Source organism: Natator depressus, chromosome 6 (assembly GCF_965152275.1).
Source record: "Natator depressus isolate rNatDep1 chromosome 6, rNatDep2.hap1, whole genome shotgun sequence".
NCBI lineage: Eukaryota > Metazoa > Chordata > Testudines > Cheloniidae > Natator > Natator depressus.
Window position 1 is genome coordinate 79,435,346 of NC_134239.1, and position 27,280 is coordinate 79,462,625.

Consider the following 27,280-nt stretch of genomic DNA (forward strand, 5'->3'; position numbering starts at 1 on the left):
ACTGGAATAGAGTCTCCCATCCTGTAAGTATGGCCTATGTTTTTGGCTCCTACATGTATAAATTTACATTTAGCCATATGAAAGCGCATATTGTTTGCTTCAGCCAAGTTTACCAATAGAGATAGATCACTTTGTATCAGTGGCCTGTCCTTTTCATTATTTACTACTTTCCCAATTTGTGTGTCATACGCAAGCTTCATCAGTGATGAGTTTGTGTGTTCCTCTAAGTCACTGATAAAAAATGTTAAATAGCGTAGGGCCAAGAACCGATCCCTGCAGGACCCCAGTGGAACCACACCTGCTTGATGACTATTCCCTGCTTACAATTACATTTTGAGACCTATTAGTTAGCCAGTTTAATTCATTTAATGTGTGCCATACTAATTTTCTCTTTCTAATTTTTTTTAAAAATCAAAATGCCCTACAAGTATCACTCAAAGCATAATGTGAAGACTATGGGATTGCACAGCTGCAAATAAATTCCCAATGGGACCTTAGTAGTAGTAGTTATAAAAACCCAGACTGATATTTTGCAGAGATTAATTAGCAGGGATGGTTGTTGGAAACAATTTTTTTTTTCTTATCTGTAAACTGAGCACATTTAAAAGGCTGCAAATATGGAACTCCCGGATGAAGCCATTTTACAGTGTCATTTTTCAGAGTAGTATTCCATCAGTAATTTTAAGTAAACATATACTTTGAAGTAAGTTGAACAATTGGGAGATGGAAAGGAACAAGGGCTCATTTTGATAAACAGATCTGAATCTAGCAATTTCTTCATTATTTAAGTATGATCAAAAACCTATCATGTTGTTTATATTGTGCCTGCCAGAGAAGTTGACCAAAATCCTCTTCAAAATTAGAATGAGCCTTCTATGATATTTACATTAGGATCTCACTTAGAGAAAATATAAAATTACATCCAAATATGTAACTACTAGTCCTCTTCACTTGTATGAACATGCCTTGTTCAAGTTATGGGGTAACTTCTTCATCTTTAAATAAAGCTGGTTTTGACCTTAAAACCAAGTTTTTGAGTTTAACAATTCCTGTTTAAATCAGTATCAAATAATTGGAGTTAACAGGAAAAGGAAAATAGATACAACCTCTTCAAAAAGTAATGTTCATTAATTATAATTTGGTAATATCGGTCACCAATACAAATATTTTCAGAATTGGTGGTTCAAGTCTAAGACTGCAATGGTTTCACATTTACAACTGTATTAACAAAGTTAACTTAAATCTCCTGGAATCCTACCTTAAGATTGGCCCCATTCTTTCATTGTAACCTAGTATATCATCATACACACAGGGGAGTTTATTTTTAAAATGAGACCTACAATTTAGTCCAATACATATACATATTCATTAAGTTTGATCAATCTAATCAAAGATGTCCTTGAAAGTATTCTCAAGGAAGAAATTAAATCAGCATAAACTAGTTATTATAAGATGCATAGCACAAAAAAGGATGTCTGTGTACTTTAAATTATTTCTTTTCATGCTATACAAAAATATGTTGTCTGCACACCTAAAAATAATCCCCAAATATATTATAGATAACAGTTCACACAAAGATGATGAAGAAAAATACTGCTAACATTTAATATGGCATGTATACAAAATGCATACCAAAACTAATGGGGGAAACCTAAGTCTTAGCTGGAAGAATATTCTGCTAATATATTTGTTGAAGAAATATATTTTGATGTAACATAAAAATACCTCCATCCTCAATATGAATTAACACTCAGAAATGTAAATTAACTTTCCTTAGTACAACAACAATTTAAGAGCAAAGGCCTGATTTTCACAAGTTTGAGCAAACACACCTCCAGTTGAAATCCATCAGGGTGGTGGAGGCATAATACGGCCTAAAATCAAGCCTATATGGCCTAATTTTCACAAGTGCTGAGCACTTCTAAATATAGGTCAGTAACAAATCAATGAAGTTAAAGATATACTGCTAAATTTTCTTGGCAGCAAAATAACCTGTCTTCTACCTATTGATCCACAATCGCAGTATCTTGAGATAATAAGAAAAAAGTCAATGGCATAGAAATCAGTGGGCGGGGCGTTGGGGGGGGGGATTTAAATAAAGTCATTACTTTACCCTTACATTTTAGTGCTAAATTCAACCACATTATAATTGAGGTTATTGAAAAAAGTGGGGGGGAAGCATTTTAATAACTATTATTTGTAGTACAGTAGCATCCACAGACCCCACTCAGGACTGGCAGTTCATGGTGTTGGACACTGTGCAAACAAACTGGAAGACAGTCCCTGCCCCAGTGGGCTCACAATCGACACAGAGACAAGACGCAACAGGGTGTACAGAACATAGGAGCAGACATAGGTGGCAATCGTAGAAATAAAGTGTGCATATATTCATAAGCTAAGTATATTATTGGGTTAAATCGGGGTCATTGAGACATGCAAGCCTCTCCACCACTACAGAATGGACGGAAAGTTGTTCAGGCTTAGCAGGCTGAAAGCCAAGAGCAAGATCTCCACAACATCTGTTGTGGAACTTCAGTATGCTGATAACACCACAATCTTTGCCCACTCTGAGAAAGATCTTCAAACTATCTTGAATGTGTTTGCCAATGCTTACACATGTCTTGGTCTCACTCTTAATATCAAGACGACTAAAGTGCTCTATCAGCCCTCTCCAAATGAGGTATCACATGCCCCATCTATCAAAATCAATGGAGTGGCACTGGAGAATGTCCTCTATTTTGGAAGTCATCTTTCATCCAAGGCAGATATTGATGCAGAAATTCAACATCGCCTGAGCTGTGCCAGTGTAGCTTTTTCTCATTTTCAGCACAGGGTTGTTTATCAAGCCATTATTCTCCCAACACTATTGTATGGGTCTGAAACTTGGACAACCTACAGACACCACCTGAAAGTTCTTGAGAGGCACCATCAATGCTGCCTTCGTAAGATTCTGAAGATCAAATGGGAAGACAGGTGCACCAATATTAGTGTCCTGGAAGAGGCAAAGACCATCAGTATCGAGGCAATGATCATCCATCAGCAATTCCGCTGGACTGGTCACATTGTCCAGATGCTAGACCATCGCCTCCCAAAACAGGTCCTGTTCTCTCAGCTGAAAGAAGGGTACCGTAACATGGGCAGACAATGGAAGTGATATAAGGACTTACTGAAGGACAACCTAAAAAAAAGTGTAATATTGACACTGACACTTGGGAGACACTTGCCCAGGATCACTTAAAATGGAGTGAAGTCCTACGTGATGGTCCCCTGCATTTTGAACTTGTTCACCAACAAGCTGAAGAGGACAAGAGGCGCAGAAGGAAGGAGAGACTGACCTCCAGTCATGGTCAACAGCCTACTGCTGAGCCTGAAAACATCTGCCCTCATTGCAATAGAACTTGTGGTTCAAAGATTGGCCTTATTAGCCACCTGAGGATCCATAACTCCCATGGAAGATGATCATACTTGGTAACGAGTGATCGTCCATTGTCATATTACTGGGAGGCTTCAAAAGGCTTTTTGTTGTTTCTTTCTTTGTCTGTTGAGTTTTTAAGAAGATAAACAGACATGAAATATTAATGAAATGATAGGCTGCCCATCTTGCTATTATCACTAAGCACAGTAATGAAGATACTTATGGGAGAAATGGACAAATAAGTGAGAGAGTTTGTCATGCTTGGCAGAAAAAAGGTCACAACATGGGAAAATAAAACACTGGATAAGCAGTTATGAGGTAAATTGCAAAGAATCTTAAAGGCAGAGCTGTCACCAGCAGCAACGCAGAAGTAAGGATGGGAAGGTATGGTATTGCCACCCTTACTTCTGCACTGTTGCTGGCACGGGTGCTGCCTTCAGAGAGGAGCGCTTGACCAGCAGTAGCTGCTCTCCAGCCATCCAGCTCTGAGGGCAGCGCAGAAGTAAGGGTGGCAATACCACAACCCCTCTGCAACACGCTTTTCGGTCAGGATCCCCAATTTGAGAAACACCGATCTCCCCATTAAATCGGTATAGTATAGGGTAAAAGCACACAAAAGGCCAGATTTCACAGGTGGAGACCAGATTTTTGGGATGGGAGCAACAACTGCCTGCAGGACTCGCCCTCCCAGGAGTATCAGCCAAAGCTCACTTTTGCAGCCTGTGATATTTGGTAAAAGATCTCCTCTAAATTTTCCAGCAGGATTATCAAGAACCAGATTATTTTTTTGTGCCTAGATATGAAGGAAGAAAACTACGAAATCAAGAAGTTATTTATAAGACTTTATTAGAATACACAATGTAAATGCTCTCTTTCAAGGTTCATTATAACCTTTAGGCAAAATGATAATGAAATTCAACACTGCAGGAAAAGTCTGAAAGGTGCTGATGATCTTGGGATTTCTATATTCCAGTCTCGCCAGGGGAATTGGCAATTAACGCTTTAGCAAGACACTGTTCAATTCTTCAGGATTTCTACTTAAATTTATCTTGTGCTTTTCTTCCACTATGGAATTTCAGTTTATATCTTTGTTGCTCCATTTGAGCTTTTGCTCTTAATTTTGGTTTTTTTTTTAAAGTTTCCCTTAATTGGAAACTAGTTGGGGGAGTAAATTGGAGGCCCCCATGTGGCCACCAGTTATGCTAAAAAGGTTTCCTGTTTTCATTACCAAGAATAATATAGATTTTCATGTTAACAGAGAAATTGTCATGCTTTTTCATACAAGAACTAATGTAGCAATACATTTTTGTGATGCTGGATTAGCCTCAAAATGGGTCTGCAAAGGATATTAATTTCTACATTCTGAGAAACCTTTGTTTGTTTGTCAAAGCAAACAGGAAAATGGACTTTCAGAGAACTAGTTCAAATTTGATAAATTTATTAAAGGGAAAGGAGACTGTGCCTCAAATCATTAACTCATCAGAAAAAAGCAGATACTTCAATTCTGAAATCTGCATAGCAGTGACATTAACTTTTTGGTTGGGGAACCAAGGGCCTTGGGCTAGTGGAGGAAAAGCAGAGTATAGTGATAGCCCTCTGATAGGTGACAATCTTAAGCCTGAAGCATATGAGCCATGGTGGAGAAAAATTTAACATCTGAAACTTTCATTTCTAGACCAAAATTACGCTTTAGTTGACCTTAAATATGCTGAAAGACTGGGCTACATTTGATGTTTCTAATGAAAGCTATGCGGTCCATGACAACACAAGAAGGGTTAAAGACCAGAACAAAGCCCCTTTGAATACAGGTCCCAGTACACTCAAAAACACATTTTTTCTTTTTATCCATTCTGTTTTCTGTCTGAGACTCTTAGGTATGCAGTCATGAGCTAAACAATAGACGTTGATTGCTGTGCTAAGAGATTGGTCTTGCCTAGGTGGACACATTTTACTATTCTTGTAATTAATGTCTGATCTTATGCACATGTAATATATAAAGTCAGCAAAAAAAAATCTTTTTGGTCAGACTTTGTATGCTTTATCAAAAGCAAGAGGAATTTTAAAATCCTTTGTTTGAAGGTAAATTAGGTGGAAAGGACATGCAAGTCTATGTTCATTTTTTATTTTATTCCTTCTAAATATCTGTATCATTTAAGGATCTCTGGGGACTTATTCTCTATTATAGGATGTTCAAGAAAGTAACTTTCACATCAACGAGAAAGGAATATTTGTGTAAAAAAACAACAAAAAGAAGTTATTGAAGAATGCACTATGAGAGGTTACGACCAGAGTTCTCCTTAGCAGTAGAGCACTAAAAGAGCCTGGCAGCATGACTAGCAAAAGAAAACTCAGGACAAGGTGCCTCTCCTATATTAGGACTTCATTCACTGAGAGAAGAAAGAGAATCACATCACTTGGAGTTTCTTCAACAAGCAGCTCCTCTCTGAAAAAAGTAGCAAAAATAATTTCCTTTATTCCCAGTAATTTGGTAATATAAGGAGTCTCTCAAGCAGAAAATATCGAGAAAAAAGTCAGGTCCTTCTTCTGAAATGTCATCTGGTTTGGTATGCTAGTAGTTAGGAGAATGAGAAGTGATTTGTTACCTCAGACGCCATAAGGAGAGAGTTTTTGGGGGTAAAAAAATCACTTCTCGCAACAGTATGAAAACTCTCCCTAACTTTGGTAAACATGAGTGTCTGAGCTAAAGCAGACTACCAGACCTTGAGCACAGGGTAATTAAGGGTGCTTTTTTTAGCCATAGTTTACTCTGTTTCCCAAAGCCTTCTCTGTTAGAGGGCCTGAGTCAAACCAAAGGGACAGCCATATTTCTGACAAAAAAAGTTAGACACACTGAAGCTTTCCTACCTTCTCCTGAGACTTTGGTGTGACTGAAACAGGCTCATCAGAATTACTGGAAGTGGAAAGATCAGGTATACAGATGTTTCTGAGACTGTCTTGCTTGACAGTTCGGAATCCTGTAGGCAGGAGGTGCAAATAGAACTAGCAGCTGTGGATGGAAGTGACTCCTTGTAATATAAACATTTTACGCGTATCTTTCTAAGTTTTTTCTGATTAATCTAGTGAATCACTGTTCTTTTAAGTCATAAAAGAACATGAATGAGTTTCTGAGATACTTTCTGTAAAGTGTCAGAGCAAGACTGGGAGTCTTGAGACAGCTTATGATAGCTCTAATACTGAGTACTAAAACATCTGTTAAGTTTGATTGGTGTTTTTGCATATTACTAACATACAGACAGTAAATGACATATGAGCTCTACAAATTCATCTATAAGAGTTCCAGAAATTGTTTTACTTAATTCTTTATGTTTTTATATATGTTTAAAGTTCATCTGTTCACAAAAGACAGATCCAGGTACAAAAACACACACAGTTTTATTCTTTTCATATGATATCAGTAAACAACTACAAAGACAATTTAGAACATATGTACAAAGGAACATAAGTGAAGCACAACACACATTGCAGTATGAGAAAGGAAACAACCTTTGTAACATACAAAAAGACACTTACAGATTTTGGATAGGTCATTGTACAAGGTTTTAATTGTTAGCAAACAAAAGCACAAACATTCAAGATAAAATACATAACCCAAGAAATATAAGGCAGCCTACACCACTCAAGAGTAGTCACGTCAAACATGACATAAGCATTAGAGATGCTAACACAAATCTTTATGGAACTTGTCCAGAAACCAGATATATTATATTATAAAATGAGTCTTCCAAAGCTAGTATGCAATGTTGTTGTAGCTGTGTCGGTCCCAGGATATTAGAGAGAAAAGGTGGGTGAGGTAATATGTTTTATTGGACCGACTTCTGTTGATCAGAGAGACAAGCTTTCCAGCTTACACAGAGCTCTTCCCACAGCATGCCAACGTTTTTATGGCTGACTTAGAACAACGCTTCCTCAGCTCTTGTTCCCTAACTCCCCTACTCTACTTGCGCTACATTGATGATAACTTCATCATCTGGACCCATGGAAAAGAAGCCATTGAGGAATTCCACCATGATTTAAACAATTTCCATCCCACCATCAACCTCAGCCTGGACCAGTTCACACAAGAGATCCACTTCCTGGACACTACAGTGCTAATAAGCGATGGTCACATAACCACCATCCTATACTGGAAACCTACTGACCACTATGCTTACCTACATGTCTCCAGCTTTCATCCAAACCACATCACACGATCCATTGTCTACAGCCAAGCTCTAAGATACAACCACATTTGCTCCAATCCCTCAGACAGAGACAAACACCTACAGGATCTCTATCAAGCATTCTTAAAACTACAATACCCACCTACTGAAGTGAAGAAACAGATTGACAGAGCCAGAAGAGTACCCAGAAGTCACCTATTATAGGACAGGCCCAACAAAGAAAACAACAGAACGCCACTAGCCATCACCTTCAGCCCTCAACTAAAACCTCTCCAGTGCATCGTCAAGGATCTACAACCTATCCTGAAGGATGATCCCTCACTCTCTCAGATCTTGGGAGACAGGCCAGTCCTCGCTTACAGACAGCCCACCAACCTGAAGCAAATGCTCACTAGCAACCACACACCACACAACAAAAACACTAACCCAGGAACCTATCCTTGCAACAAAGCCCGATGCCAACTCTGTTCACATATCTATTCAAAGGACATCATCATAGGACCTAATCACATCAGCCACACTATCAGAGGCTCGTTCACCTGCACATCTACCCATGTGATATATGCCATCATGTGCCAGCAATGCCCCTCTGCCATGTACATTGGCCAAACCGGACAGTCTCTACGCAAAAGAATAAATGGACACAAATCAGACATCAAGAATTGTAACATTCAAAAACCAGTCGGAGAACACTTCAACCTCCCTGGATACTCAATTATAGACCTAAAAGTCACAATTCTTCAACAAAAAACCTTCAAAAACAGACTCCAACAAGAAACTGCAGAACTGGAATTAATTTGCAAACTGAACACCATTAAATTAGGCTTGAATAAAGACTAGGAGTGGATGAGTCACTACACAAACTAAAAACTATTTCCCCATGCAATTTTCCCCCTACTGTTACTCACACCTTCTGGTCAACTGTTTGAAATGGGCCATCCTGATTATCACCACAGTTTTTCCCCCCTGCTGATAACAGACCACCTTAATTGATTAGTCTCGTTAGAGTTGGTATGGCAACACCCATTTTTTCATGTTCTATGTGTGTATATCTATATATCTTCCTACTGTATTTTCCACTGCATGCATCCAATGTAGTGGGTTTTAGTTTATGCCCAAATAAATTTGTTTGTCTCTAAGGTGCCACAAGTACTCCTTGTTCTTTATAATCAGAGTGCCACAGCTAAAGACAATGTAGAACAGAATGTTTAGCATAAGTACTTTATTCATATTTCCGGGGCCATTCAAGGTGAGTGGCTTGTTAACACTCTTCTAGTCATAGGGAGGGAGGGGAAAAGCAGAAAAATCAGGCGATTTACCTGGAAATCATGCAAGAAATCCAAAACAATAAAAAAAACTTGATGACAGCCATCCAACACAAAAACAAAAAGTCAAACCAACTACAACTACTCCACAATCCACAGATCACTACGTCCAGGATGAACCATGGTACCAGTAGCCTCCATATGTACAATATACAACACCTTATCTGAACTCTCTGACTGAACTTCTGCCTCCCCGCAACCCCCCACCCCCACCCCCCAGCATCTGCTATCATACTAACATATGGAGAACTAGAAGAAATCTTCCGCTGACTTCACAACAATGACAAAGTTATCATGATTACCATGCCCCCACTGATAATCAGAAGAGAAAAGAACCATCCAACTGGACACAACAGAGTGGAGGAAACCATGCTCCTGAACATCATATTGATTGCCTGAAATCCTTCATCATCATATCCATCATAATTTCTCCTGTGCCAACAGGACAACTATACTGCCCCTGAAATCTAATCACCAGATAAGATCAAACCAGCAGACACCATAATAGTCCTCAACTGTGATGACTGTGTTAACAAGGCCAACCAACAATTCTCTGACACCACCTACTATAAAGAACTCAAAGATGACCCCACATCACAATTTACCCAGGAATTTGGGGAAGCATTTGATGATATCTTTAAACAACTCCAAGAGAAACTCTACAAATTAATCTCCCATGAACGTTCTACATGCTTCCCAAGAATCACAAGCAAGGGAACCCTGGCAGACCCATCATATCTGGCCATGGCACTTTTACTGAAGGAATACTGGAACTCATAGAAACCATCTTCAAACAACTCACCACACAAAGGGCGAACTTCCTCCACAAAACACCACAACATTAACAACCTCCCTCACCACCATAGATGTCACCTCCCTATACACCTACATGCCTCACGATGACAGCATTGCTGCCTGCTTCAAATATTTGCAAGACAATGGACAACCCTCAAATACCCATCCCAAACACATCACCAAAGTCATCCATTCCATCCTCACCTATAACAATTTTACATTCAGCAATTAACACTTTGTCCAAACTGTGGGAACAGCCATGAGTACTAGGATGGCTCCCTAATATGCCAACCTCTTCATGGGCTACCTTGAAGAAGAATTTCTGGACCAAGTGTACCACAAAAACAGTGATATACCTGAGCTATATCTATGATATTTTCATCTTCTGGACAACTTAAATTCCTTCATAGATTCCCACCACAACTTCAACAACTACCATTTATCCATTAAACTCTCTCTGGAACACTCCCACACCAGCACCAACTTCCTGGACACCACAATCAGCTTCAACAATGGAATCCTACAGACAACTATACAGAAGAAACCCACGGACACCACACCTAACACCAAGAAATCTGTTCTCTGCAGCCAGGCATTCATATACCAGAAAATATGCTCTCAGGAGAAAGTCCAGGATATACACCTTAACACACACAAAACCACCTTCACCAAAGACACTCCACAAGAGAAGAAGATCACATCTCAGAATGGGCCACCCAATATCTGAGAGAATCTACTTCATACAGACATAAAACCCCTTCTGATAGCACACCACTAGTTGTCACCTACCACCCCACGCTGGAACCCATATGAGTACCATCAGACAGCTACTTCCTATATTCAATGGGGACCCCATCCTGAAATAAATCTTTCCTTAATCCCCTCTTCTGGCCTTCATACTCCTCCCCAACCTGCCCAAGCTCATCATCAGAAGCAAGCTCCCCACAGACTAGGGCAGACCAACTCAAAGAGGCACCAGATCCTACCAGAACAGATGCAAAACCTGCAGACATATTTCCATTGCTACAATGATCAACATCCCTACAACACACCTTTCAAGAGCCATGGGTCCTAAACATGCCTATCACAATATGCCCCACCAGCAATTATGTAGGTGAAACCAGACAATCACTTTTCAAATCAACTCAAATCACTTTCAAATCAGGAAAATGATAAAAGGCAAAAATACCACATCACCTGTGAGCAAACACTTTTTACCAAGTGATCACTGTATCTGACCTATCAGTCCTCTTGCTTAAAGGAAAGCTGCACAACTCTTTCAAAAGACAAACCTGGGAACTTCAATTCATAACTCTGCTAGACACTACAAATCATGGACTGAATAGAGACATTGGATTTATGGCTTATTACAACCCCTACTCCCAGCTGCTTCCCTCCCCTCTTCCTTTCCTCTCTATGACTAAGGGATGTTAATGGACCACTTCACCTTGAATGGTCCCTTAAAATATATGTGTTAACTATCTATGCTAATCTGTTCCACCTTGCATTTAGCTGTGACACTCTGGGTACACGTGCACTGCATTGAAAAACTCAGTGGCTGGCCCGTGCCAGCTGACTCAGACTTCCAGGACTCAGGCTGTGGGTACTGTTCCACTGCAGTGTGCGCTTTTGGGCTTGGACTGGAGCCCAAGCTCTAGGATCCTGCAAGGTGGGAGGGTCCCAGAGGGTGGGCACCAGCCCAAGCCCAAAAGTCTACACTGCAGTGAAACAGCCTCACAGCCCAAGCCCCATGAGCCTGAGTCAGCTGGCATGGGCCAGCCGCAGGTACCTAGTTGCAATGTAGACATACCTGCTGATTAAGTTTCCCAGACCTGAAGAGCTCTGTGTAAGTTCAAAAGCTTTTTCTCTCTCACTAATAGAAGTTGGTCCAATAAAAGCATCATGTCACCCATCTTGTCTTCCAAAGCTTGGCATATGGAAGTGACTTCCTTCTATAGAAAGAGAATGAGGAGAAGAGGAAAAAACTTATATGATTAAATAGGTTTCAGGGAGAATTTACTGAATGGATTTTATTTTGCTTTTGACATGGTTGCTTCAATTACATCTTTGATGGCTGAACGTGGGGGAGGGCCAGATATTGTCTTTTGGTAATGTTACTTTTTGGCTCTGCTGTGCGTGGGCAACAATAGGAAACGACTGGAAAAAAAAATCTATTGGTAGAGTACACTGAGGACTCTACAGCAGAAACAAGTTCATCACTACAGAAAGTAGTGGTGCTAGTATATTTAGAGAGCAGGACAACACAACAAAACATTGTTAAAAAGTGGAAGCAGAGGAAAGACATCAAATCAAGAGTTTGAAAAGAATTGGCAGACCCAGGTGTGTAATTTGTTCTATTTTTTCCAATCTATATATACATTCAGTAAAAAGACAGACCTATTGTTAATAGACATATCAAATGGAGATTGGCAGTATGTACGCTGATATTGTTGAAGTCATAATGGAGATTAGTTATTTGTAATTTGAGTGCTGCACCAATGGCTTCCCATCCACATTAATCCCATTGAAAGTAGGATTGCTTTGCTGAAATGTAGTAAATAAGAGCATACAAACATCATTGCTGGTCAAGCAGCAGTAGCCGATGAGTACTCATTTGAGGAAATTTTTCAAAGAATGTTTTACTAAGTGCAAGATGAGTAGCTGTGCTTTAGATGCCTCATTTCAAGTACTGATTTTCTTCCTATGCTTGGTTTACATTCTAGGGGTGAATCTAGATAAAACTTGTAGTGTTTTCTTGAGTTTTCTGGATTGAGAGGGAGACACAGAGATTTAATGGAACTTGCACTTCTAAACCATTTGGGTGCTTTTTAAAAAAAAATCTCTCCCAACATCTCAACTGAACTTTTGAGAGCTGTAAGGTAAAAAGTGTCTCAACCTTACATAAATAACAGAAACTTGTACAGAACACTCAACAAAGCCTTCAACCAACTATCAGTGTGTTCTAAAAAAATCAAACAAAATTCTATAAAAACAACTTGCAACCACTCTAGCCTCTTTCCTAAATGATCAAGCTAGCTTCAAAATATCATAATTTTAGCTAATACAGCACAACTATAAACAGCCTGAAACACTGAGAACTGTACACTCTAACTTTATTGATGTTCATTTTAAAAGGCAGTTTTTACTGCCTCACACTTAATGTATGTCTACATTGCACACTCCTTTCAGCCCATGTAGAGTACATACACCAAATACACTTAGCCCAGATATAAATAGAGTAGACAGTGAGGCACTGCTTACATGAGTAAAGACACTCCTGAATTCTGTGGGTATGTACCCTATAGGGATCTCTATTTGCCCCAAGTAGTGCCCATTTTTAGCAGTGTAGTGTCCTGCTGCAGGGAATCCTAAAAGACTTCAGGAGCAGGGAGACAGCTGGGAAAGACTTCGGCAGCTCCCTGCTGCTGAAGCCTCTCTCTGCTGCAGGGAGCTCCCAAACCCTTTCCCTGCCACAATATTTTATCTTTGATACAACAAGTCACCTTTGTACCTGGTGCTTTACATCATTAAAAAACACTTAAAAAAAAAAAACTTTCTTCAAAATAAAAAAAGCTTAATTACAGAAACCCTGCTCTCTCCTATAAAAGAGAGAGACATTCTTCACCCTGTTCAGTAACTGTAGTTCTTTGAGGCGTGTCTCCACACAGGAGCTCCACTTCGGGTTTGAATGCAACCCACATGTGTGTGTTTGAATATTTTCATTTTCAGCGTTTGTTCAAGCCCACGCGTGCACGGCTGACAACCTTGTGCCCTGCATCAAGACTGTATCAGGCTGCGTGGGCAAACGGCCCTCAGCTCCTTCTCTCCCATAAAACTCCATAGCAGAGACCTCCAAAGCAAAGGGGAATAAGAGAGAGTAGTGGAGCACCCATAGGACACACATCTTGAAGATATACTGCACAGTGTGAGGGAAACTTTCTTCTTTGAGTAGTGTTCCTATGGGTGCTCCACTTCACTTTATGGGTGACTCCCAAGGAGTATCCTCATAAGGAAGGAGCTTTGGAATTGAGTCCAGCACAGAGGAAAGAACATTGCCAATTGCCTCCATCAGATCTAGAGGCATTGACTAAGGCATAGCGCCTGCAGAAGGTATGTACCAAAGATCATGTAGCAGCTCTGCAGAGCTCAGATACTGGGATATTTTTAAGTAGAGCCATAGATAAAGATTGTGACCTCATTGAGTGAGCAGACACACCAGCAGAGAGTGGAATGCTTGCAATTGTGTCACAAGCTAAAATACACCCTAAAATCCATATTCATAGTCTTTGGGCAGAAACAGTAAAACCTTTAGATTTGTCTGCAAACAAAAGGGCAGGGGTCGGCAACCTGTGGCATGCGTGCCAAAGACGGCACGCTGCTGCCTGCCGAGTCTCAGCCACCAGCCCTGCTCAGCCCGCTGCCGAACCCAGGCCAGGACCCTGGCAGGCAGCAGTATGCCATTAAAAATCCTGCCCACCCTGACCTGCTCTTCTCCGCACCCCCCCCATGGCTGCTGCTGCTGCAGGGCAGGCACGCTTCCCCCCTCCCGCGCCTCTTCCCCCAGCATGCTGTTTTCCTGCCCCTCCTCCTCTCCCTCCCTGACGCCAATCAGCTGATGGCCATTGCGCAGGAGGGGGAAAAGCAGAGCCGCGGCGCGCTCGCTGCTCCAGGGAGGAGGAGGAGATGGGGCCTTGGGGAATGGAGGCGGAGACAGGGCATATCCCCTCCAGCCCCCTGCCATGAGCCGCTTTGGGCAGGGGGCTGGGAGTGCCCCCAGCCCTGACCCTACACCCCCCCCACAGACACCCCATCCCCCTGCCCTGACCCCTGCACCCTCCTCAAACACCTCCAGCTCTCTGTCCTGACCCCTGCACCCCCCCCCACACACACACCCCATGCCTTGACTCCGGCACCCCTCTCACATGCCCCCAGCCCCCTGCCCTGACTCCTGCACCCCCACACACACACCCAGCCCCCTCACACCCCATGCCCTGACTCTTGCACCCCCAACATTCACACCCCCAAACTGAGCACCAAATGGGAGCTCCTGCACCCCCGCCACCCTCCACATTCCCACCTGCAACCCCTCACACCAAATGGGAGCTGCCCAGGTAAGCACTCCACACTCAAACCCAAACCCTGAGCCCCTCCCTCATTCTAGCTCCTGGCCAGACCACACACCCCAACCCCCAGCCTGCTCCTTCACCCCCAGCTCTGTGCTCAGTGCACTCCCATCCTCAGCTCAGTGCAGAGAGAGAGGAAGAGAATGGGCTAGAACCAGGGAGAAGGTAGGTACCCACTCTACGTGGGCAGGGCTAGGATCCCAGACCGGCAGCGGGCTGAGCGGGGCCGGCAGCTGGGACCCTGGCTGGCAGGAGCTGGCGGACTGAACCTGAGACCGGCAGCGGGCTAAAGGGCAGCGGGCTGAGCCACTCAGCCCACTGCCAGTCTGAGGTCCCGGCCGCCAGCCCCGCTCAGCCAGCTGCCAGTCTGGGGTTCTGGCTGCCAGCCCCTTCCCAGCCAGGGTCCCGGCCGCAGGCCCCGCTCAGCCTCTTGCCGGCCTCGGTGAACGGAACCCCAGACTGGCAGCGGGCTGAACAGGCCGGTGGCATAAGATCAGCGTTTTAATTTAATTTTAAATGAAGCTTCTTAAACATTTTGAAAACCTTGTTTACTTTACATACGACAATAGTTTAGTTATATAATATATAGACTTATAGAGACAGACCTTCTAAAAAAACATTAAAATGTATTACTGGCATGCAAAACCTTAAATTAAAGTGAATACATGAAGACTCGGCACACCACTTCTGAAAGGTTGCCGACCCCTGGTGTAGAACTAAATCATTTCATAAATGTCCTATCTAGATAGAAGGCTAACACCCTCCTGATATCTAAAGCATGGAGAGGTTGGAAATATGTGGTTTAGGAAATAAAATGCTAGGCAAATGATTTGATTCAGATGAAACTCAGAGGACACTTTAGGATAAAACGTGGATTAGGGTCATAAGGAAACTCTGTCCTGGCAGAATATAATGAAAGGAGAATCTGCCATTAAGACCCCAATCTCTCTGACTCTGTGGGCTAATGTAATAGCCACTAAGAAGGTTGTTTTCATGGACTGATTCAGACAGGAGCAAGCAGCCATTAGTTCAAAAGGAGCTTTCATGAGACTTTTAAGAACCAAATTAAAGTTCCAAACTGGAGAGAATTCTTTCACTGGTGGGAAAAGACTACCCAGACCTTTCATGAACCTTACAGTTGTAGAGTAAGCAAACAGAGAGAACCCCTCATTAGTGACATGAAAAGCTATTAATGCAGCCGAATGAACCTTGAGAGAGCTAAGTGATAGACCTGTTTCTTTAGTGGCACCAGGTATTCCAGAACAAGTGGAAGCGAGACAGAATGGGAACAGCATTCTGGAGTTCATACCTGCAAGTAAATCTTCTGCACATATTTCTGGTAGAATCTTTCTTACTATTTAATATCATCTGTTGTACCTCTGTAGAGCAGAGCCACTTTGACCCCGTGAACCACTAAGGACCCACACCTGGAAGTAGAGAATGCTCAGACTGGGATGCAGCAGATGGCTGGCATCATGGGAAAGAAGTTATGGGGTGATTGGGAGATTTATCACTGGCCCCTAGGTGAAACAAGTAAGGAAACCGTGCCTGCCTTGACCACATTGGGGTGATTAGGATAACTCCAGTCTTGTCCTGTTTGATTTTGTTCACCATTTTGAGAATCAGAGCCATTGGAGGAAACACATAAAATAGCTTCTTTGTCTAAATGAGGAAGGCATCCCCCAACTAACTGTGACCTAGACCCCCACTTCCCTTTGAATAGAACAGATGGCATTTTTTGTTCCTTGGTATGGCAAAGAGGTCCACTTCTGGAAATTCCCAAGTCTCAAATAGGCCGACAAGAAATGGGGAATCCAACTCCCATTCATAGTCTTGATAAAAACACCTCCTGAGAGTATCCACTGTGACATTTTGCCTTGCTGCAAGATACATTGTTGAAATTCTTGAGATGTTTTATGCACCAGTTCTATAATCTTATTCTTTCGGTACAGAGGGAACAGGATCTCACTCTGCCCTGCCGATTGATACAGAACATGCAGGCCAAGTTGTCTGTAATAACTCGGATAGACCTTTGCATAAGCAGTGGAAAAAAACGAAGGCAGGCATTTCTTACTGCTCTGAGCTCCAACAAGTTGATCTGGAGGGTGATCTCTTGAGGTGACCATCTGTCCTGTACTGTTAAAGCATCAATGTGTGACCCCATCTTAACTGAGATGAATCCGTGGTTACAGATACCGTTTGTGTCAGTTGGAGGAAGGGGACTCCACCCACACATCATGATGGGCCTTCACCAATCTAGGGAATGTTTGACCTCTTGAGGAATTGACACCTGTTTGCTGGATGAATTGAGCTCAGCCACCCCTGGAAACAGTAACCCCTTAGTGTTTCTGTAGCTGGGGTTCGTCCAACAGTTTTTGCAGGTTCCAGCAGAGCCTTGTTGATAGGAAGTGCAACTCTGGCTAGTGATGCTGAGTGAAGAATATCTAACAGTTTGTATTGGGATTCGTTGACCTCCTCAAGAGGTATCTGTAAGGAGTCTGCCCCCCATTTAACGAGGTTTTGAAACTGCTGAAAATAACTGGTCACAGATGAAGGGTGAAGTATTATCACTTCATCTGGTGAAAGTGATGAGATGACAGTCCTAGGGGTAGCCTCTTTGTCCACCCTGGTCTCTTAGTTACCTTGGTTCTCTAACATTTCCTGCTGTTGCTGGTGAGGAGAAGCTTGAATCTCCTTATCATCCCAATGGGAGAGGGCTGGGGTCCTGGAACCCAAATATGGCCATTGAGGACCATAAGAGGGAGGGGGTGGTATCCAGGGTTGCTCCTACCAGGAATGAGGAGGCCCCCAGACATCTTCCTGGTCAATTTGAGAAGGGGGTATGTATATGGGTACATAGGAGAAACTGATGATACCGAAGGGAGGTCTCCATCATCGTCCTCGTCTTCCTGTAACAGGAGAACTTCAGGGGTGGGGGTGGTACCAGGGATATATAAGGGTCCAGAGGGTCTCAGTGCCAAGAGAAGCTCAATACTTGGCAGTAATGGAAACTGTGGTTTAGCAGACAACGATAAGTCCTTTGGACACCTAAACTCCTGCAGCGCCATGTGGAATTGTGACACCGATGAACCGGTATGCTTGTCCGTGCACGATGGTACTGGTGGTTTTGAGCACTTCCCCGGCATATGTAGATGCAGACTTACATAGTACCAAAGAGCTCGATGAGGGTGCTAGGAGAGGGGTTAAATCCAGTGGTACCAATCTTCTGTATTTGCTTTGACCATCTCTGCTATACAGTATTGTACAGTAAGCCATATTTATCTACAGAGCTGCAGGATTTCCTGCCTTGCTGGTACAAGAGGAACAGTACCAAGCCTCGAGGTTGAAGTTTCTGAGGCTACTGACTTGGTCAGAGAGGTCTTTTCAAGGTTGGTACACATTAAGAGGGGAATTAGAACTCCTCCTGTTAGGAACTTTAGAGGTCTCTGAGGCACGTACAGAGGGTTTTCCTGATCTGGCTCCTGGGGCAAAGGGAGCACTTCATCATTAACAGTTGCAGCTTATTTCCCAGTTCTTCCATGCCCTGGATTTGAGGGCCAATGGGAGAGGAGTTAGGAAAATAAGATATAAACTTGTATTACTGATATAAACATATTAAGTGGAAGCCATTAAGTGTGCTTCAGAATCAATGAACTGTAAATGGCTCTATTTACTTGAAAACTTTCCTGTGTACGTATGGACTAGCCCAGGAAGAATGGAGGCTAAGGTCTCACAGGTCATGTGACCATGTCACATGATACTGGAATCCATCTTAATCCTTGTATTTTTCTATTGATGAGGTGGGGGTGGGGACAAGCAGGGACAAAAGATTCCCGCCTTCTGCCAAAACTATAAAAGGGGGTGGAACATGACAAAAGGGGCTGCCAGTCATGAGAAAACCTCTGCTTACCACCTGAGATATCTGTTGGAACTAACAAGGACTGTACCAGGGAAAAGGATTGGGCCCAGACTGGGAAGGAGTCTAGTCTGTGAGAGAAGCTTATTGGAACATCTCTGAGGGTGAGATATTACCTGTAATCAGTTTCTTCATGTATTAGGCTTAGACTTGCGTGTTTTTGCTTTATTTTGCTTGGTGACTTACTTGTTCTGTCTGTTATTACTTGAAACCACTTAAATCCTACTTTGTATACTTAACATCACTTTTGTTTATTAATAAACCCAGAGTAAGTGATTAATACCTGGGGGAGCAAACAGCTATGCATCTCTCTCTATCAGTGTTATAGAGGGCAGACAATTTATGAATTTTCCCTATATAAGCATTATACTAAGTAAAATGGATTTATTTGGGGTTCAGGCTCCCAGAAAGGCTGAACACTGGGCAAGTCCCTGTTAACTCAGAAGCCCTTGGCCTGAGTGAATCTCAGTTTCAGTGAACCACAGAGAGGCGCGGCCCAACCTCTGGGTCTGTGCTGGAGCTGACTGGAGTGTCTAACTCAGTAAGACAGGAGTGGAGGGGCGTTGGCAGGAAGGTTTTTCTCAGTGTTATCCCAGCTCATCACGTGACAGTCTCGAGGGGAGTCTCTGTGACCAAACCCATCACAGCGCACACACACCTGAAGTGAGCATCAATGGGGACGCTACTTGAAGAAGAATGATGTATCAGGAAGGGCCAATCAAAGATTTGCTCAAAATATTGGACCTAAAGTTTGGACTCTGATGGTCCTCTCAAAGGAAACAGACTTGAAAGGCCTGGGTCTAATACGTAGAATGCCATGGACGTTTAAACCCAGGAAAAGATAGCAAGAGTAAATCAAATTAACAAAACTCCAATGGCTGTAAAAGACCACTACTTCCACTTGTAACTAGTTAGTAGACTGTACCCATTCTATCACAGTAATCTGTGACCTTCATCCATGCTTTACTATTGCAATTCACTATATCTGGGCATGAAGTCAAACAGCGAAAAAAATTCAACTGGTACAAAATGCAGCAGTTCATCTGCTTAGCAACATAGGTCACTGAATACATCATCCTGATGTTTCATTCTCTACACTGGCTCCACATCAAATACTGAGTTAAATTCAATGTCTCTTCCCTTATGGTTAAAGATTTTTATAATATTTGCCTTAGTTATCGGAACAATCATGTCTCCCTGTGTAGTCATGACCTCCAGCAACAGCTATGTTCTGCCAGAATTATTAAACAAGGGTGGGGGGGCAATCAGTTTAGGAGACAAAATATCAACAGGAGCCAGAATCACACATTGGAACTCACTCCCACTAATCACTAAAATTTATGGCCTCAAGAGCTAAATACCAAACCCATTTGTTCATTTTAGCTTTTCCACAAGATACTCACACATTTATGGGGATAGAAGCAGGAAAAAGAGGGGGGACAATGCTACTTTCAAGCTGCTCCTGCAGGAGGAGAAAGTAGAGATCAAGGAAGAACTTTGCTTCTATTTTTTTTTCTTTTGGTTAAATGAAAGGCGATGAAGAGGGCCATATAAGCAGACAGATCGATAGATGGGAAGCCTAGACACACAGAGAGAAAGGTGATCTCTCAGAACTTTGTCCCAGTCTATATAGAGCTTTAAAGAGCATAACCAACACTCTGAAATATGCTTAAAACTGAAAATGCAGCAGGTGAAGAGCACGAAACGCTGGTGTTACATGCTTATAATGGCTTACCCCACTCAGCTGAGAATACTTTCTCACTACTAATTTCAGCTTCAATATGCCTTCAGGGTAGTCCAAGTGGAAGGCACTGCAGTAATTCCAGCTTTCATTTTACAGAGGATTGGTCACAACAGCAAGGTCCAAATCAGAGAGAAACAGTCACAGCTACTGGGTCAATTGTAAAAAAAAATATGTGTCTCATAGCTATCGCCTGAGAATCCAGTAGCAGCAATGTGTGACTGTAAATAGTATGAGCAAAGGTTTGACAAACACTTTCAAAGGAAGACACTCTCAGAACTCTAACCTTTTATGCTCAGCCATACCTACCAGTATCACTGCCCAGTTATATGGGTTGGGTCTAAGAGTTCTCTCCCATCCATATTTGTAAGGCACTGGGAAAATAGACACTGCAGTACTTGGGCTCCACAAAAAGGAGATGACTCCTACCGGCCATACATTAAATAGAAGGCATAATGGACAGAACCCTAAGGAACACTTCATACAAGAACTATTAGACGCAGAGAAGGCACTCTATCATTTTTGCCCCTTTTGAAAAGAAATAATGAGCTAAGTGAACTGCCTTCTAGACACTCAGCTGTCAGTGCTCCACAATGCCCCACTTAGTCAGTGCAAGCACTCCTGATGAGGACATGCTCCACCGGTAGGAGGGTAGTGTGGACACCAACAGCCAACTGAATTACTGTGGTGGATGTAGGTTGCCCTAAATTAAATTGACCTAATTTTGTAGTATAGACAAGCCCCTAGTTTGTGCTGTACAGGATTGGCAGGTTTTGGGACACTGTGCAGGGGATACATATGCCATTCATTAAGGAGCCCAGGACTCTTGTGGCTCCCTCCGTGGTAGCTCTTGGGGCCATTCTGAGATGGAAAGGGGAGGCACTGCATGGAGCCTTGAGTACTACATCCTCTCTGCCAAAACGCATATCAGTTATTCCTTTAATTAGGCTGGAATGGCCTCCTGCAACAGCTCTGCTGTCACTTCGTGACCTTGGGCAGGGAGGTTTCTTCTCTTTCTTTCCCCTGTGGATTTCCACAGCAAGCAGCTGAGATTTTAGGACTGGATAGTAGGAACTGGATATGCTCCATATAAAATGAACATACTCTTAATATGGCCTGGAAGAGGTGTTTTATTTTTAATTCTTCAAGACTGGACTCCTCACTAGCAAAGCAGAGAACTGTTTTTTTTTTTTCCCTGTTTTAAACACTCAGAGCTCCTGAAAGGATTTCTCCATTGAGACTCTCACACTGTTAACAGCACGCTTCTTTACACTGTGGTGGAGCTCCAGTACATTGCTATGCTGGCAAAAACACAATCTTTCAGGTATAACTGTGTCTTCACTAGCAACTTTTGTCAGTACAGCTATGTGTGACATAAATCACATCTCATCACATCCCCAACAGAATAGCTATGCCAGCAAAATATTGTAGGTGAGACCTGACCTGATAGGACTTCTTCAGATCTCTCCAGAAGACCCCTACCAAGACACCTACACAAAGTTCACTAATTGACACTGTCTAGACTGAAGGGTATTGTTGATATCCAAAGAAGTTTATAATTTTCACTGCATGTTTTTTCACTCCACCTACTTTTGTAAGTTGCTTTTCTTTCTTAGAACGTGAAATCTTCAAGATAGGGAATTTTGTCCACATAGCCATGTGGAAGTGCATCGTACAAGGTGAGCACTACCACAATACTATTGTATATTGTTCTCATAGTCATTGGCTGTTATTAAGAAATAAAAATATATTTAAATATTACAAATCAAATCATTAGAATCAAAATTACATTTAAATAAAAATATACAAATATACTACATTTTCTTGCAAATACATCTCAAACATTATTTTTAGCTCAACAGAGTATGCAATTTTATAAGAAAATACAGTCTGATATTTAAAATTCTAATTTTTTTCCATTCATCTTATATGAAAATCATTTAAGAAGATAGTAAACAGTATAAATAGACAAATAATTGGAGGAATAGTTAATATCTCTTATGCATTCTAGAACTAGTGTTAAGGTATTTTTACATTTGATTTTAAGATTAGAAGGTGAGTAAGAGTGCATTATACTGTAACTGTCTTTAATTCTGCAAACCTTTTTAGCAAATTACACAAACTTTTTTCGACAAGTTCAGTAAAACAAATCACTAAAAATTCAATATGAAGTTTTCTCTTACAAGAGGAGACAGAAAACAAGTTCGCTCAACATTATAAATGCAACACTAAATCCAATCTGCAGATTTGAGAAATTAAAAACAAAATGAATATAATTTATCTACAAAAAATATTGTCTGCGTATAGGGGCATTTATTAAAAAAACCAGAACACAAATTACAGAAACATGATGGAAAGCAAGGTGGTATATTATCGACTGCAATTATCAATTAATTATTAAAAACAAACCAAGTTCTAAACAGAACATACTATCATTTAAAAATTCAAAAGTGAACAAGGAAATATGCAATTTACACACTTTACCCTCTGCCAGTCAAACTGAAACGGCAGCAAGTACATAATTCATCATCTCTCACCAACTTTTATTCATACTGGTTATGCTGAGACATATTCAAAATTAATATAGGATCTGATGTTCCAGAATCAAATTTTCAAACCAAAAGCCCAGGTGCACAGGCCCCAGATACCAAAGAAATGGTGGTTTTTTAAAATATTTAAAATATACAAAAAATAAGTCACAAAATATAACCAGTTGAATCCAAAATAACCCAAATCTGAATAATACTCACCTAAAAAAAAAGAATAAAATAAAATACAATAAAAATTATAAGCCCTCAAAAATCCTCAACTAACTTCAGGAAAAGACAGCGGGTAAAATAGACTGGTTGTGTGCTCTGAATGCTAACAAATCTAGGCTCTGGCGGATCAGGATGGCAAAATAGTTCTAGAGTCCCTTGACCCAACATGGAAAATTCACTAAGACTCTTTTAAATGAGGGTCTCGGTAGCTTAAGCAACTCTCCTGATGTTAACTATGGTGATAACACCTAAAAAGAGAGATGGTCTGTCACACAGCCAAGTCCCAAGCTATTCAGGGACTTAAAGGTCAAAAACAAAAATACCTTTAAAACCACCCGTAGAAACAGAACAGGAAGTCAGTGCAGAGAGAGGACCAATGTAATAAGCTCTCTGCATGAAGTAATGCTTAATATTTTATGTTTTTGTGATTCTTGGCAGTTAAGTGTTTTCTTTAGAACTACAAATAATAATTAGATAATATTACACAAGTATTAAATCTGAGATACGCTACCTTACGTATAAAAAAAATCAGGCCCTTTGAATTAACCTTCTACAGCATGCATATTAACTAGGGAAAATCTTGAATCCAGAAAAAAAAATTCTATTGCTCTGATCCCAGCTCCCTCTATTTAATCTCACTAGCAGGCCAAGCAAGCCTCAAAAACAAAACAAAATCCAGTTATTTATCTATCTGTTAAGTAACAAAAATGTTGATGAAAAAATATTCATCTTGTTTAACCATAACAAAGAATGAACAATATTTCATGGTAACCCCTTCTCTCCATAGACTTCCATTGTACAAAGAAATCAGGGCTTTATTGATGTAGCAGATCATTCTCAACACAACAGACTAATACAGTGCAAAAGCTGGCTACAGACAACTCTGGCTTAAGAGTCTGATCCAACTTCTATTGAAGCCAAAGGAAAGATTCTCATTACTTCAGTAGGAATTGGATTGGGCCCGGCCCTAAACGTATCTGTGCAATACACAACTTAATACACAGGCTTATATTTAACAAGATGAAAATGTACTTCAGAAAAAAAGTGAGTAGAAATACAAACAAACAAACAATCTTACATTACTATGTGAACTAAATCACAAAAAGCTTACATATCAAGATATATTTTAAACGGCACTTATCTAAATAAGGCAAAATTAACAGAAAATATACAAAGCACAAAAATAACCTCACTATATAGTCACAATTTCAAGCCTTTAAATGTACAGAAAATACATGAAAAAATATATATACACCTGAGGAAATTAAAAGGGCACGATCTAGACGACGACAATAGGTCTTTTCCATATTTAATTCTGATGATCCCATGGTAATACTCAAATATTAAAGATATTAAACTGATGCAAACAATAGTAATTTAAAAACTATCAGTGTCAAGAAGCTCTATTCATTTTAATTCCTTTTTAACAGTGGCTTACAAGTTATTACAAATTACTCTCTGATCTTGGGATTTGTTGAATAGTTTTCATAAATGAACTACAAATAAATCAGTATTAAAAGGTAGGGTTGCCAGTTCTTTCATGGTCCCAGAAAACGTAGAGGAAGTTGGCAGGATCAGCTCAGCTCCATTGTGGTCCTGAAAAATATAAAATACCAGTGTCCACTGGATCATTGGGTCCTTGGCACTCTGGAACTATTTATGAAAAAGATTTTGGTGATGACTAAAATGGTGCTTTAACATGGAGTATAGGGTCTTGTCAGTAGCCATGAGCTTTCCCTGCTGCCCCTTCTTTTAGGTTGCATGCCCTTCAGATACACGATTATTATAATAAGGTGTACTGGTGCTTTCCATAATGATAAGTAGACAAGGTCCCTATCTTCAGGGAGTTATCGAAACAGAAAAATACCACTGAGGAAAAAGGAATGGGATACAACAAATAAAAACAAAAACAACTAAGCAGTGAAGACAAATGTCTTGCTTGTTCTACTTTTAATTAATTTTTAAATATCACTTGCACTCTCAATTTCACATCTGTACTACTGATACTTAATTGGAGGAAAAGGGAAAGTTTATCGGCCTCTTGAGCTATGCTTTCCTTAGTGCTCTTTTTTATTTTTGTTTAAACTCTCCCACTATTGCGTAACGATTGGTGCAACTCCATCAGTGGTAGCAAGAGTGGAAGTTCAGTGCAAACAAGGCACTAGTATTTTTACTACTGTGTGGTCTAAACCAGGTCTAGAGAATACCGTAGTAAAAATACTGACTGCAGCTGGAGACTACAGCAATAAATAAACCTCTACACTAATACTCCTACCACTGCAATTACTGCTGAAGTGTCACCAGTGGCAGGCAACAGTGAGATATTTCCCCTAAGTTTAGAATAGACAAGGCCTTGTAAGAGTGGGCTTTAAAGAAATACCTGATGAAGGAAAGAATGGTGGCATGGTGGACAGTTATAGGAGGACAAGGAAGGCATAGTGAATTAAAAATATAGATTATATATAGAGAGAGATGCATTTAGCAGTACAAGCTATAATGCGGTCATCCCGAAGTGAATTTTCCAACCGATTCTATGTTTAATATATTTTTTCCAGGATGATACAATCATGTTGGTGAGGATTTCTCTAAAGGAGCAGTCTCTGTACTACCTTAGCTTTTCTCCAGCCATGTTAGCATTCCAAAAAAGTTGTGGGATAAAATATAAATTATCACAAAAACAATCAGTAATTCTAAAGAACAAATTCAGGTAAAATACCATGTTATTTTACACCTTTTCAGCTGCTGTCACCAATGCAACAAAACTGCTTGATAACACGTCTTCAGTACAGAGAAGCACATAGGCAAAAATATTTATTGAGAGGGACTGTTTCAAGAAACCTGGTATTTAATAATAGTTTTCTAACAAACAGTCCCCTCACCTTTTATTTAAAATCTGCAGTGTATGCAGTGGTGGTTAAGAAGAATTCATTTAAAGCACTGATTGTTCACAGCAAATATTTCATAGAATCAATATACTATGGAGCTTACATTAAGTCCTTCAGCAACTCTTCTTTACTGAAAATATGTCCAGAGCCCGACAGCTTTTTGTATTTCACCTTATTAACATTAGGATCACATAATTAAAGATGCAAAAGACCTCTTGGATCCATCCCCTTCCAATAAGACAGAAGGTAGACTGCCAATACAATATGTATCAGATATTAATTTGATACCTTTGTACACGTGATCTTAGATAAAATACAAAAAAGACTCTTACTTCACTATATAATATAGTCTCAACTCAACAAGAAACAAACAAACCTCCCCCCCTCCCCCGATCTTTGCAGAAGAAAAAAATTCTACACTAATTTTGTGCCTGTACCTCAACATCTCAGGCAAACATAATACTAAGCCAACTGAATATACAATAAATATAAATCAAATTTGCTGAAGTCAGATCCAAAGCTGTGATCTGGTCCTTGTGCAAGGACTGAAAAGCATCTGGATCTCCCTGTCTAAGGATTTCCCCAGTCCCCATCTGGAATAGCCAGCTCTGATGCAACTGTCCCCATCATGTAGCTCCTGGCACTGGGGACAGAGTGATGGTGTGGCTGGAACCCAGTGCATTTTGAAAAATCCCAGCTGGCAGACAGGCTTTTGGGGGCCACCAGCAGCCTGTCTACTGTTATGCCCAGAGGCACTGGTGACTGCATTAATCCTGAACCTGGATGAGATTAATGGGTGTGAACAAACCCTTCAATTAACATAACTATAAGAATACATTAACCACAGGCCTCCACCTAAAACAGCAGTATGTGTGACATTTCAGAACACAAAGAGAACCAGAAAGCTACATGGACAGCAAGTTGAAAGCACAATGTATGACTGTGGAAGAAGCTTGGGGACAGATTTTTAGGTTGGCGGTGCAGCTTTAAAAAAAAAAAAAAAAAAAAAGAGTGGTTTTGCTGCTGTGAGCAAAAGAAGCTGTTTCCTGCTATTAGATTCCTTCTGCATTCAGAGAAACAGGACTTTGTATGTTCTTCAGTATTTCTTTACAGTTTTATTTATTTACAATCACCCATGTT

General features: G+C 40.9%; 1 protein-coding gene and 1 long non-coding RNA gene across 6 annotated transcripts in view; both read right to left on the minus strand.

Moving 5' to 3' along the window:
* NOVA1 (NOVA alternative splicing regulator 1) overlaps nucleotides 1-27,280 on the minus strand; it is a 229,519-nt gene that overhangs the window by 130,159 nt on the left and 72,080 nt on the right. The gene's annotated exons all lie outside the window — the stretch shown is intronic.
* LOC141989305 (uncharacterized) overlaps nucleotides 24,828-27,280 on the minus strand; it is a 65,602-nt gene continuing 63,149 nt past the window's right edge. The window contains exon 3 of the long non-coding RNA XR_012639957.1: nucleotides 24,828-24,851. This is a non-coding gene — a long non-coding RNA (uncharacterized LOC141989305). The remainder of the gene's footprint in view (nucleotides 24,852-27,280) is intronic.